The sequence below is a fragment of the Lupinus angustifolius genome, chromosome LG15 (genome assembly GCF_001865875.1).
Source record: "Lupinus angustifolius cultivar Tanjil chromosome LG15, LupAngTanjil_v1.0, whole genome shotgun sequence".
Taxonomy (NCBI): domain Eukaryota; kingdom Viridiplantae; phylum Streptophyta; class Magnoliopsida; order Fabales; family Fabaceae; genus Lupinus; species Lupinus angustifolius.
Window position 1 is genome coordinate 7,461,275 of NC_032023.1, and position 15,828 is coordinate 7,477,102.

The window sequence follows — 15,828 nt, forward strand, 5'->3', positions numbered from 1 at the left end:
GTTCGAAAGAGGTTTGGTCGACACCACTCTCTTTATCCATAGATTAGATAATCATGTTTTACTTGTACAAATATATGTTGATGATATTATCTTCGGATCCACTAATGACATCCTGTGTAAGGAATTTTATGAGTTGATGCAAGGGGAGTTTGAGATGTCGATGATGGGTGAGTTGACTTTCTTCCTTGGGTTTCAAATTAAACAAATGGAAAGTGGCATCTTCATTCATCAATCGAAGTATTGCAAAGAATTATTAAAGAAATTCGATATGGAATAGTGTAAAGACGCATCTACACCTATGGCATGTGCATGTTATCTGGACAAAGATGAAAAGGGAAAAATGATTGAGGTAACCAAATATCGTGGGATAATCAGCTCCTTATTGTACTTAACTGCTAGCCGTCTTGATATTATGTTTAGCGTTTGTATGTGTGCTAGATTTCAAGTTTTGCCAAAAGAATCACATTATATTACTGTAAAACGTATCATGAGATATTTAAAGGGAACTATAAATATGGGATTATGGTATCCTAGGGATGCCTCCTTATCCTTCGTAGGTTACTCCGACTCTGACTTCGCTGGGTGTAAGTTGGATCATAAAAGCACTAGTGGGACTTGTCACCTATTAGGCAGTTCCCTAGTTGCATGACATAGTAAAAAGCAAGCATGTGTTGCTTTGTCCACTGCTGAAGCGGAATACATTGCCACTGGCGTGTGTTGCGCTCAAATCCTTTGGATGAAGCAGCAACTCAAGGACTTTGGGTTCATATTAGAAATGATCCCTATTAAGTGTGATAATACGAGTGTCATTAACCTTTCCAAGAATCTCGTCTTGTATTCTAGAACCAAGCATATTGAAATAAGGCATCATTTCTTGCGTCATCATGTTCAAAAAGGTGATTGTGTATTAGAATTTGTTGAAACATCTAAGAAATTAGCAGATATTTTCACCAAACCCCTATCACGAGATACTTTTTATGTTCTTCGAAGAGAACTAGGAATCCTTGATGAAAAATATCTTGATTAATAATTTGTGATTGCCTTTCATGACCCTTTTTGCCATGTATGCTCTAGTATAAAATCATGTTGAATGCTCATAATTCCTTGTATAATCCATGATTATGTGTTCAAAAGCCTTAAATATATGTGACTGCTTAAAATTCATTTAACAATAAGTTTGAAATCCATGCATGCTTTTAAAAACATCCAAAACGCTGTATCTGATGCATTTAATCGATTATGTCAACCAGTTAATCGATTACCTAGGCAAACTTTTTCAAACCTGGCATTTTTAACTCAGGTTAATCGATTAAGTGATGTTATTAATCGATTAACGGCATCAGTATATCAGAAACAGAAGCGTCTCTAGAAATTTTTGAAAACCCCTTTCATCATTTTCTCTCTCAAATCTCAGAGGAACAAGTGCAACATCATCCCTAAGCTTTAACCTAGCCCAAACCGAATCACCCCACTCCATATCCACTTTATAAACCGGCTTCTTCATCCCTCATTTCCAAGAAATTTGTTTTCCCCACATTGAAAACCCTATCCTAGGTTTCCCTCAATCCTTCTTCTAAACCTTCATCACGGTTCAATTTTAATTGAAATGGAGAGAGGACGTGCTAAGAGAATCAAGACAACCGCGCAACGTCCACCACATGCCCTAAAAACTATGCCACCTCAACAAACAAGGCAGGATCGAGGGGACCCATACTATTCATTGATTCTGCAAGAAACCCGGTTGCTGAAATTTCAGGGGAGAAAACCTACATACATTCAGTTTGCAAATTTGACTTGGTTAGCAGAACAGAACTTTGATTTTCCACATGGTTTGCAAGCTCAAGGGGTTGTCCCCTTCTTGGAATTAAAAGGTAACATTTATCCTGCTCTAATTAGGGAGTACTATGCCAACTTTAGATACAAAGATGGGAAGTATTGGTCAATGATTACTGGAAAACTGTTTGAGATTAATGAACATATTTTTATGAACGTGGGTGGTTTATCTTGTACTGGTGCTAGTTTAAGTGATTATGGCTGGGCAGACAATAACTTGTTTGATGCTGTTGAAATGTATAAGTCTTGTTTGCGTAGACCTCAATTATATGTTCAGGGCGAATTGACTAAAGTTGGGTCACTATCCGTGGAAAATAGGCTCCTACACTACTTGATTGCCTACATATTGATTCAGAGGAACGCAAATCATCCACAACCTACGGTGAATGATTTGAGGTTCATGTTTGTTGTGAAGGAGAACATCATGATAAATTGGCCTGACGAGATTCTGAAGGTCATGTATAGCGTCTCCATTTCTCAATCAAGGTTGCTTCCTTATAGTATCTTTATTTCCCGAGTTATTGATTATCTACATATTGATGTTTCAGATACTATAGTACTGGACTGCTCAAACAAGGATCACTTGATTGGTGAAAGTCTGATTCATAAAATGGGTATTTACAAGTACGGTAACACATGGCAATATCAAGAGAACTTCAACACTGTGAATCTTGACCCCTCAAGTGAAGATGATCAAGATGATAACCAAGAGTCATTTGCTGCAACTCAGGGGGAGTCTTCAGGACATGCGTCACAGGAACCTGCTTTTGGACAAACTTACATGGATGCTATGGAACAACGTCTCAACAGTAGGATGAATCTCCACTTTCAGTCTCTTAAGGACTCATATCATACGGATCTGGAGAATTTTGAGGAGCGTCAGAATGCTTACATTGACAACCATTACCAATCCTTGCGGAACTATGTTCAGACCACTGCTGACTCACAAACTAGAAGATTGTGTGCTGGGTTCAACAAGTTGAGTGCCTTCATCAAGGGTGGTAGTAGCTCGAAGACTCCTGACAACCAGAATCCTCCATCTCATCCTTAATTAGGAGCCCTTAGAGTCTTAGTTTTTCCTTCCTAGCTAATGGACTTTGTTGATCCTTGTTCCCTCTTGAGAACTTATCTTTTATGTTGCATTGTTGCTCTTATTTTTGGATTGTAATAACTCTATAACTTCTGTTGAATTACTGCTTTAAAAGTTGACATTGTGTTGCAATGATTTCGAATTATCGTATTCACACTTGACCTCTATTTATGTTGCCAATAGCACTCTACTTTGTTTTAAATGGATCTTGATCATGGTTGGTATATGTGATTATATTGAATGATTATTCCTATTGCTAACTGCTCAAACATGTCCAATGCTTAATCATTCCATACTTAATTTAAATTAGCATAACCTTTCATGCCATTAAAATTGTGACATTGTTGTTTGCTGTCAATTTAATCGATTAAGATCTTTAGTTAATCGATTAAATGATGTGAAAATTGTGCATTTGTTCAAGCTTCTTACAGCTGGTTGATTAGTTACTTGCCCAAAATTAATTGATTAATTACAGTCTGTTGTAACTATCATAACTCTCCTGACTTTTGACTAGATGGAGAAAGGTTGCTTGTTGTGTTATATATATTTTGCAGGTTGTGTAATAGTTTTTTGCAGGTTGTTTTACCTAGCTTCCGTATAATGTTTGCTTACCTAAAAGGAAGCAATTGTGCTTCAACTTTGTATCTTTGAAAAATAGTCATTAACAACCCTAATGCAAATTCTTCATCAAAGCTAATTCATCAAACATTTGAAGAATTTTGATGTGGTGTTTGTCATCATCAAAAAGGGGTTGATTGAAAGTGCAAAGTGTTAAGGATAACACTAACAATTCTTTGCCTATGTTTTGATGAAGACAATGTTCTATTAAAGCTTGAAGATGGCTCAACAATCAACATGTCTTATACTCATTCGGTCATATCTAGACTAAGATATAATTTGAGTCAATATTTTAAGTAGTCTGGGATGTGTGCCGTAATAAGTGGGTATAGGTTAGGTAAACCTAGATGCTAGTCTCTCAAGCCATCTTAATTGTCATATCATATCCTTGAGACATATCATCTAGTTAATTGTATGTTCATGCATTAATCATACATGTTATATGCGCATATTAGGCATAATATAATTGCTAGAACATGTATATATGTTGTACATAACGTATGAGAAATTTACCTTTTGAAACATGTACGTTAATGTGCCACTTAATCGATTAACGTTGTGACTTAATCGATTAACTCAACTGCTTTTCTGTTAAATCAATGCTTTCTGTTACAACTATTTTCTGTGTCATTCTATTGCATGGTTAATCGATTAACGGGTCTGTTATTTGTTATAACTGATTTATGTTTTAACCATTTAACTGTTTGCAACGAATCTAACTGCCAAAATTACTTGCTATAAATAAGAGGCAACGTTCAGAAAACTGCAGCATTTTGCATTTTGTTTACTGTTTTTGCAAGAGAGTTGCATGTGTGAGAAGAGAGTTTTTATGCTGAATTGAGTTCTGAATTCTTGCATATTGTTTTTACATATTTCATATACTCATTCTTATCTTGCTCACATGTTCATGCATTATATAGATTGATAGAGAGATTATTTGATTTCTATTTGATTAACTCACATGATTCTTGATGGCTTGAGTGATTAGTGAGTGGGTTAGTCTTTATAGCTTTTCTTGTTATATTCCAAGCATTATTGTGATGAGTATACCTTACTGTTTAATATGTATTCATGTATTTCTAGATTAATCTATTAGTGTCATATCACCATAGAGATTGAGGTTTTTCACCAAGGCTGGGGAGGTCTTGATTTGAGGACAAGAATCTTGGCTAAGGCTGTTTCGTGAGAAAGGTTTTCTCAAGCGAAGGGTAGAGTTAAACCAAGGATTTATGGGTCCTAGATTTCAAGAAAGAAATGTCATATGTGCTTGTAATTGAATTGGTGTGTGTATTCATACTTTAAATCAACATTGTGAAGAAGAAATTCTCCCTAGATCAGAAGACCAGGATAAAAATCCACTTGTGCACTCGTTTTCTCTCTGAATCTTCTTTTAGTTTCTTACTGTTATAAATTGAATTTGTAGCTAATATTTTGGATATTTGTTTACTGCCATATGCTAATTGTTTGTGCTTAAAAATATTTGTATTATCTTTGTTCAATTGTTTTTATATAACTGTGCAATCTGCCTCTCTGGCCATTCTGTTATGTGCATATGGGTTAGCCGATTAATACTATGTGTTAATCAGTTAACTAGGTTGTTCTAGAAATTGGGTTACGGTGCAAGAAGTGGTGATTGATAACCGCTACACCTATTCAACCCCCTCTTCTAGGTGTTCCTAGGTCACTGATACCTAACAATTAACACATGCACAAATTTGACACATTTGTATAAATATACATCTAGTAATTTTACCAATATAATGAGCTCCTAATTTCATAATTTAGAATCATAATTTCTTTATTCTTTCAAAATAGCAAATTCATACTAGGAAGGTTGACAGTCACAAAGTAAGCATTAAACACAAAAAAACACCTAAAAATCAAAACTTAACAATTGAGCATAAATCTGAATCAAAGTGTATATATTAAATAAATATTACATTTAATCCGAACAATGAATAAGTTTTGTTACAAATTTTCATGATAATTAGAAACAAAGACATAAAGAGAGAAATAAAACTTATAGGAACAGAAATTATATTATCAACAAGTATATATTAACTCCTCTAACACTTCTCTCTTGCTTTCACACCTCAATTTCACTTAAACTATCTTAGGAACTAAGAGAAATCAAATATATAGTGTATCTACACGAACTGCTGCCTAATATGTTCAAGTTGATCATTTTTCAAGAGTCTGATTTTTATATGATTCATCTAACAGGGATAATTCACAAAGCATGATTTTTTGTATGAAGTAGAAAGTGTCTGCCGACCCATATTTTTATTTTATGCAACTAAATATTCAATTTTTATTTATTTAATTTTGTATGATTAGAATGTCTTTTTTTTTATTCGGTGTATTTTATATTATAACTTTTATTATATATATTTTAAATTATATCTTTTTGTTTTTATTAGAATGTGCAATTTAAACTGAGAGAGTACTTTCAACTTGCAATTAGTATTTTGGTGGTAAGTATGTATGATCATATCATTTTTTGTAAAAATTAAAAAATATTAAATAAAAAATAGAAAATTATAAATTACATAATAATGATAATTACAATATATTTTGTTATAAATATCTACGATCAACTGCCCCTTCACATATTTTGTTTCCATTATTTTGGTAATGCTAAGTGTAACACCAATGGTATACTTGGACCATGGATGTTAGCTTTAAACATTGTTGTGCAAATGTCATTTCAGTGCAATATAAATGTTAGTCTGGTGAAGAATATTATTCGTTTCTTGAATATATAAATATAAAGAGATAATGCAAAATAATTGAACCACTTAAATAAAAAAATGTTTGATATTATGCCACTCTTAGTATATGGGTCAGGTGACAACAAAAAATAGTTTATTCGATCCTTACATATTTTAGGCCCTAAGAAGTTAAAAATGGGGTTGTAATCTCTGATTTTTTCTATTAAAAAAAATTTAAGAATAAAAAACAAAAATATCTACTTATAATCAACCTCCAAATTAAAATAGTACCATAACAAATAATTATTAATAGAATTAGGCATAGAATAAAATTAGACTATAAATTAAGTCGAAATAGTATAAAAAATTATGGACTTGGGCATTAGCACACCATAACCATCAAAATTACTCTATGCTCTTGCATTCTACTAAACAAAACAAAACTTATTTTGTACAACATAACCGTGGTGATAACTTATCCTTTTAGGGAGAGAAGAGAAAAAAATAAGAAACGCAAGATATATACAGAGTAATATCATTCTTTATTCAAGGGGCAAGTTTTTATCTAATTTGTACAATTAACATTATTGTTACGGAAATTATGATTTGGAAGAGAAAATAAGGTCACGATCGAGTGTTGATTAATTAATTCAGATTAAAATCAAATTGATACTCAATGCCTGCTTTGATTCATCATGGAATGGAATGGTTATTTCCCTTATCCATATCTCTCTCTATCTTTGCAAATATAAGGGGGACAAAGATCCTCTCCCCTTTATATTTAAACATTGATTTGGCCTAAAGGGGGAAACAATTTTCAATTATTTGTGTGTTATAATATAATGGATTTATAAATTTATTCTAAATTTTTTTTTATTATTTTGGTATTGATAAAGTAAATGATTAACTAAAATCAAATCACAATTACATGAAGTATTGGGTTATATTTATTCTTTATTTTTTATTTGCTTTTTTATGAAATCAAAATGTTGAATAATAGGTATTATGATATATTATTAAATCATGTTTTTGACATATGTAAACTCATTAGCCTATTTGACAATTTGAGTTTACAAGTGTAATTTACAATTCAAAATTATTAAAATTATATGAGTTTACTTGAAATATCTAGTTTCATAACCTTGATTCCCTTAGTATCAATTGATGAACTCGATCTATTCTTCTGCAGAGAAGAGCTAACGAATTATCTTTCTGGAGTAACAACTTAACAAGAAATGCTATGTGAACAGGGATGCTAGGCTGGTAGAGGCCAGTGTGGTGAGAGAAGCTGGTAAGAAATATGAACAAGTTGATAGAATGTATGGTGAGAGAAGATGGTAAGGAGGTGGGGGACAAAGAAGATGGCGAAATTTGAATGAAGCAAGGAGGTAGAGGCCACAGGGATGCTAGATTAGATTGAGAGGGGATAACCAACCAAAAAAGGTTTTTCGCTGAAGATCAAGATCAAGAATTCAAAGAGGGGCTTCACCTCTATCAAGAAGTAGTGGCGCAGAAGAAGGGAGACGGAGAAGATTTCAGCCCAAAGGAATTTTTAAGAGCCTGGAAGCAAATCATACCTCTTTTTTCTTTACAAACATCCCTGGAAGTCATGGCATATCTGATATGTGGAAAGTCTTTGCAAAATGGGGGAAAGAGGGTGATGTTTGTATTCCTCAGAAAAAGGATAAAAAGGGGAATAGATTTGGTTTTGTACGATTCTAACAAAATGATAGTGGATCACTCCTTCAAAAGGCCTTGAAGAACGTTTGGATAGGTAATTATAAAGTTCTGGTTAACAAACCCAGATTTGCCAGAGAAGAAGTCAAGGATGTATGTCGGGGTTCTAAAGCTGATCGGTCTGGTTATGAGATGAGAGGCTCTAAACAGGCGGTGATGGCAGGAATGTGGGATGTTGCCCATGGAAGACATCCCTCTTGGAAGGAGGCACTAATCAAAGGTAAAGCCGATGTTATTCCTTATCACAGGGATGGATGGAGAGGCTTGGAATTCAAAATTCCGACTGAAAAATTCACTGAGATGAATGAATTCTTCGTCGGTGAACTTAAGTTTTACGAGGAGGCTGGGAACATAAGGAGTATCTTGCCTGGAGAAGGTGTGTTTTCAATTAGCGCTATCCTAATGGGTGGGAAGCTGGTGTTGTTGAAGGGAGATAGTTCGGAAGATATTCAAACTCTTATTGATGTTGTTGAACCATGGTGTACTTCCCTCTTCTCGTCAATCAGCAGGTGGTCACCAACTCAAGTATCAACGGAAAGATTGACTTGGGTTAGAGCATATGGTAGTCCCCTTCAAGCTTGGTCGGAAGACTTCCTCACTCTCGTGTCAAAAGAGGTTGGCCAACTAATTAAGTTGGATGTCCCAACGACTATGATGGAGAGACTGGATTATGCGCGTTTTCTGGTGGCTACTCAAGAAACAAAAATAATTGATGTGTCCCAAGGAATCAAGATCGGGGAGCATATATTCAATATTAGTTTGATGGAAGAGATTTCGGTGGTGGAAGCAGCGGAGAAGGAAAAGGATGTGTCAAATGAATCAATTGACTCATATCCAAAGGAAGCTAATTTTTGGCCGGAACCCTGTTCCGACTGGGGAAATGATTCCACTCATTATGGGGAAGACGATGACGTGGAAGTTAACAGTCAAAAGCTTAACGGTCATTTGGGAAAATCATTTGGGCGTCTCCATAAAGATTCAGGAGCGAGAGGTGATGGTGACTTATCTTCCCGTTGTGTTATTGCAGCAGTGGATTTTGGGGAAGAAGTTAGAGAAGGAAAGCTTGTTTTGGGATCTTTGGACACTGTCATTCCAGAAAGTGTTTTTGTTTCAAACACTAGTATAAATACTGAGGGTAAGAAAAGTCAAGGGTGTAGATTGAAGCGGAGAAATAAGGCTGGTTGCCTTGTTGAGGGAAAAGCCATTGAAAAAGGTAAAGTTTTAAAAAAATCATATGTTGGCCTTGGTCTCATTGGGCCAAGGGGACTTCTACCTAAGCCCATTAACCTCTTAATTAAGAAGTCAAAGGGTAAAGCAGTTTATCATAGGAAATTAAATTTGTTGGGCCGAATTGGTTTTTCTAAGCCTCGCTCTGCTCTTCCAAAAATCTCGGTGATTGAAGCGAAAAAATAGAGGGTCGTCGTCTTAGATTCGGATCCAAGTTTTAAAGATCGTGACGTAATTTCTCAAGAATCTCAGGATGGAGGAAGTGCTTCATCAAATGAAGATCATCATAAGGCTTTCAATTTATCAATTTTTGATAAAGGGGATCGTCGAAAAAAGGAAGAGTTGAGGAATTGGAGTGCTCGAATGTGGTGCCATCTCCAAATCGAAGGCATGGAGGAGAGAAAAAGTTGCATGTTATGAGAAAGAATCGCTTATCAATCAAGGAGTCTAGCATTTTCCTAAGCAATAAAGATGGGGACCAACGCCTGGATCCTGAGATTAGTAATTCAATCTCGGACTGCAACATTAATAGTGCAAATCGTCGTCTACGAAAACGTGGGGAGGAATATGCGGAAAAAATATGGGATATTGGCAAAAAGATTGGGGTGTCCTTTTCGGGGGAGGACTCTGAAATGGAGCGAAGGATTCAAGGTTTGAAGAAAATGGATAGAAATGGTGGTTCAAACACCATTGTTGGGGATGTGGGAGTGCTTACATGAATTGTGCATCCTTTAACGTGAGAGGGTTATGGAGTCAGTTAAAGAGAAGAAGGCTGATGAGGTTGATTGCGAGGAATAAGGTGGATTTTGTTGGTCTACAAGAAACTAAGTTGGAAGCCTGCGATGATTCTTGTTGTTATAACATTTGGGGTAGTAAGGACTGCGATTGGGAATTCAATCCTTCAATTGGCAGATCAGGAGGTATCTTGAGTATCTGGAACAATTTGAAATTTTCCAAAATTCAGACTGTTCGGGGGAATGGTTTTCTTGTTGTCCAAGGCATTTGGCTTCCAGGTCAATTCCCTTGTTGTATGGTTAACATGTATTCATCTTGTCTGCTTCGGGAGAAGAAGCAATTGCGGGAGGAGCTTCGTTTGTTAAAAATGCAGTTCGGTTTAGAGATGTGGTGTCTTTTAGGCGACTTTAATGCAATAAGAATGGAGTCAGAAAGAAGAGGAGGCAATGGTGTTATCAACAAAAGAGAGATTTTCCTTTTTGATGAGTGGATTTGTAACATGGAACTTATTGACTTACCACTAATTGGCAGAAACTTCACATGGTTCCAACCTAGGAATTGTTCAATGAGCAGACTGGATAGGTTCTTAATTTCTCTGGAGTTGATTGCTAAATGGCCTGAGTGTTCTCAATGGGTGCTGAACAGAGATATATCGGACCATTGTCCTCTAATCCTCAAGCATTGTCATCCGAAAAGAGGTCCAAATCCTTTCAGATTTAATAATTGTTGGATTAGTCATGACGGGTTCCCTAAATTGGTGGCTGAAGTCTGGGAGGGTACAGAGCTTAGGGGTTGGAAAGCTTTTGTTCTTAAAGAAAATCTTAAAGCCCTTAAATTGAAGATTAAAGTCTGGAACAGGGAGGTTTTTGGGAGCTTAGATAAAAAAAACTTGATGACTTGGTTTTGGAGGTTGGTAAGCTTGACTTACTTGGCGAGAGGATACAGTTGAGCTCTGATCATATCAATATTAGGAACCTTTTGTTAGCTGACTGGTGGAATTCAGCAAACATGAAGGAAAATCTTCTCTTTCAGAAGTCAAGGAGTCGCTGGATTCAGGAAGGGGACGCGAATTCAAGCTATTTTCATGCCTGCATAAATGGCAGAAGAAGAAGGAATCAAATTCTTGGAATTTCGATTGCAGGTGAGTGGCTTGATTGACGTTGCTCTTGGGATCACAAAGCATTTTCGGGATTAATTTTCTTGTGATGACCGGTGTCTTCCTACTCTTGATGGTATTGAATTCAAGTGTTTATCGGATGTTGAGGCTACAATCTTGGAGTCTGAATTTACGGATGAGGAAATACATGGTGCAATGTGGAGTTGTGCAGCCGACAAAAGCCCAGGCCCAGATGGATTCAACTTTGGTTTCTTCAGACATTTATGGGAGACAATTGAGCAAGATATTATTCTATTTGTGAAGGAATTCCAGGTAAGGGGTAAGCTACCAAAGGGGCTTAATGCATCCTTTATAGCTCTAATTTCGAAAATCCATAGTCCTAATCGGATTCAGGATTATCGCCCAATTTCGTTAGTAGGGTCCCTGTATAAAATTCTCTCAAAAGTCTTGGTTGGAAGACTTAAAAGGGTTCTGCCATCTCTAATCTCTTCTACTCAGTCGACTTTCTTGAGTGACAGAAACATCTTAGATGGCCCTGTTGTTTTAAATGAAGTGATTCACTCGGCGAAGAAACTTAAAAGTGGTCGTATTATCTTCAAACTTGATTTTGAAAAAGCTTACGATTCGGTTAGATGGGAATTTCTTGATTACATGCTAAGAAGAATGGGGTTTTCGGTTGGTTGGAGAAAATGGATTCATACTTGCTTATCTTCGACGTCGATGTCGGTTTTAATCAATGGGAGCCTTGGTCCTCAGTTTTCTGTGCCTCGAGGGATTAGGCAAGGAGATCACATGGCTCCATTCTTATTTCTTATAGTGGCAGTAAGGCTCTTGGGCTTTGTTAAAAGTGCTACCAATAAAGAGTTGTTTTCTGGATTCAAAGTGGGTGATGATCAGATTGAAGTCTCCAGTTTGCAATTTGCAGATGACACTGTTATTGTGTGCAAGCCTTTACCCATAAATTTATGGACTATGAAAGTGTGAATACCCAATTTTGTCCGGCCCAAAAATACTTCAAAAAACCAAATGTTCAATAAATATTTTTGATACAAATTTCATCAGCTCAAATATATATTTCATGTGAATCCGATTAGATTCCATGAATTGATTTTTGTTAGAAAAAAGGTAATAAATCAAATAAATGAATTCATTAGCACTTAATGAATTTTATTTCAATTGATTCCAAAGAAAATTATTTTCAGCAAATCAAGAGATAAAAGAAATATGAATATTTAATGAATGATCCATCATAATGACATATATTTAATCTATTTTTCGTAGATTTGAATTTTGAAAGATATGGGTGTTGATTGATTTTTTTTGCAATTTGGCCATGTGCTGGAATTAAATACATTGATTGAGTATAAAATTTAGGCTATTAAAACTTGCATTTAAGTGTGATAAAAATCAGATTGAGAATTAGAAAAAATCATAATACCTTAATGTTCTCCTATAAATTAATTGGTGTTCATATGACTTTGGCTTTAAATAGATGGGGTCTTCCCCTTAAGAGGAGACGGGAGAAAAAAGCCAAAAAGACTCATACCATTTTTTCTTTCCTAACGGATCCACAATCCCTCTAAACATCATCTTCCATACACAAAACCTCTCATCCACAACAACCACAAAATCTCTCATCCACACCAACATCAAAATCTCCTATACACAACAATCAAACAAATTCATTCATCAATCATTTTTTTACCCTCAATATTACCTTTCATACAACAATCCAAAATCATCCCACCAAAAATCACACGACAAAAAACAATAATCATCATCTAACAATACCTAAATTCATATACTGTCATTGAGTCTTGGGAATAATTGTCGAGTTATTGGAATCACACAAGCCCAATGCATACATGGACGTCTTGAATTGGTCTAAACATTCTCTCTAACTGTGGGTCTTTGTTCCCAATTAAAAGATGTTGATTCATGTGTGCAGGTAAGTTCAATTTCTTACATCTATCTATTTTTTTGTTCATCGCATCTACTTTGTTTCATCTACATGTGCAATAAATTTGATAATGATATGTCATATAATTATTGTATTTGTAAAAAATATTGAAACCACATTTCCAAAATTTTAAGATATGAGATGCGGTATCGGACGTAAGGGCTATGCTTCGCTCATATTAAAAAACGGTTTTTTTAATAAAAAAACAAAAAATGTAATTTCTTAACTAAGTTTTAATATGAGATGCGGTATTGGACATAAGGGCTATGCTTCACTCATTTTAAAAAATAATAGTTTAAATTTTAATTTTTTTTAAGAAATAAAATCAACCCAACAAATAAATTTTTCTACCTAAAGAACTGTGTAAGCCTTGATTCCCTTAATAGGGATACGTAGGACTGGAGTCATTCTTGTCAGACACAATAAGAAAAACAATTTTTTTCTTCATAATAATTAATTAATTAATCACATAATTAAATAAAATAATACTAACACAATTAATAATCCATGCGATATAATAGGGTACCATTCAAACGGGCAACTAGGGTGCTAATATCTTCCCTAGTGTGTAATCGACTCCCGAACCTGGATATCAAAGTCCAAGGCCCAATGTGATTGGGCCAAAAGATTTTTCTACATTTTCTTGATTGAAAAAAAATGTAGTGGCGGTCAATTTTCTTGATTGAAGGTCAATTTTCTACATTTTCTACATTTTTCTACATTTTCTTGATTGAAGGTCAATTTTCAGAAATCTTCTATGATGGGCTTTCCAGTCTCAAGTGGTATCCTTGAGGCAGCAGCGGCTTTTCTTTACTGCAAAGTTGGCAGCTCAACATTCAATTATTTAGGGATCCCAGTGGGAGCTAACCCGAGAAGAATTGCAACGTGGAAATGTGTGATTGATTTGGTGGGGAAGCGTCTTGCAGGGTGGAAGTGCAGGCACATTTCGTTTGGTAGGAGGTTGGTGCTCATAAATTCAATTCTTTCGAGTATTCCAATTTATATGTTATCTTTGTATAAGGCTCCAAAAGCGGTGATCAACAAAATTGAAAGCCAGCAGAAAACGTTTTTGTGGGGAAATAAAAGTGGTGGGAAAAATATTGCTTGGGTTTCATGGGTCAATGTTTGTAAACCTAAAAACTTGGGGGGATTGGGAGTTCAAAAATTGTCTTTATTCAATGACTCTTTGTTGGTTAAGTGGACTTGGAGGAGATTGAATGATAATGGATCGTTATGGGGTTCAATTCTGAATTCCATGTATGGTTCAGATACTAGGCAGTGTGCTCCAAACTTAGCCTCAGTTTGGTGGAAGGATGTTTGGAGAGTAACAAATCGAGAAGGGAATGCAGGAAGCTTGTTCTGGGATCTCATCTTGAAGGTTATTGGGAATGGTAGATCAACTTTGTTTTGGGAAGATGTTTGGTGTGGGAAACACCCTTTGATGCAGGTTTTTCCTAGGCTGTACGGATTAACGTCAAACAAAAAGATCATGGTGGCAGAAGCTGGGATGTGGAATAACGGGAGTTGGGGGTGGGAGTTATCTTGGAGAAGAACAACTTTTGAGAGGGGGACCTTTTAATTGTTGATTTGTACAATCACATTCAGAACTTTTGCTGCAATCCAACTGCGATGGATAATTGGAATCCTCAGGGTTATTCACGGTGGAATCTTTCTACTCTCAGCAGATTGGTTCGGTTTCTGTGGATAATGGAGTTCTTTTGAAGAATTGTTGGTTATCCTCTGCCCCATCAAAGGAATGTTGTTTTATCTGGAAATTATTTAGGGGTAGAGTTACAACAAAGGAGGCTTTGGTTGAGAGGAACGTTTGTTAAGGCCATCAAAACTTAAATTGTGTGTTTTGTTTACATCACTGTGAATCACTGGACCATTTATTCTTTAGCTGTAATTTTGCTTTGGATGTTTGGAAACTTTTTTATCATTAACTCTCAATGCCATAGTGTTGATTCCTTTCAACACCATGATCTGCAATGCAACGGGGTGAATTGTAGAGATCCGTGGAGAATGCTCTGGTTTTCTGCTATTTGGTCAATCTGGCTTATGCGCAATTAAGCAATCTTTGAAGGGAAGAGGCCCAATATTAATATGATTATGGAGTTGATCAAATTAAGATCTTGGTCTTGGTTCTCGACAAAGTTTAGCAATCCATGAAACTCTTTAATTCTCTGGTGTAGTGATCCTAAGTCTTGTATTAATAGGGCTTGTTTTCTAATTAATCAGTGACCTCTTTTTGTTGTATTGGGCTAGCACCCCTTGTGCTTTTTAACACAATCTTTGCTTACCCAAAAAAAATGCTATATCACCTACTATCTACTATTTAACCATACAAATCATTTTATTGCATTAAAATATGTCACAATTTCACACTTATGTGGGCATTTGCTAGAATGGATCCACAAATGGGTAAAGGGAGGGGAAGAGCCTTTTTATCGACTGCACAAACAAATCAAGTTTTCTATTTTTTGCTTTTGAGAAATTACTATATATATATTTATATATGTAAAATTTATACACTATTAGTTTAAAGATTTATATATAAAAATTACATTATCCACAATTTATTTAGATTTTTTCGAAACATCGATAATAATTAAATATCAATAATAGTGAATGATGCAATGATAATGTATAAAAGTCATATACTTTATATAAATACATCGTTTCTCCATGTATAATATCGGTAATGACAAATTTGTGTGCTTGGAGAGAATAAAACCGGGGGTATAATATTTTTTAGAACAATAAAAGATTAGAAAAGCATCTTTACATTATAAAAAACGAA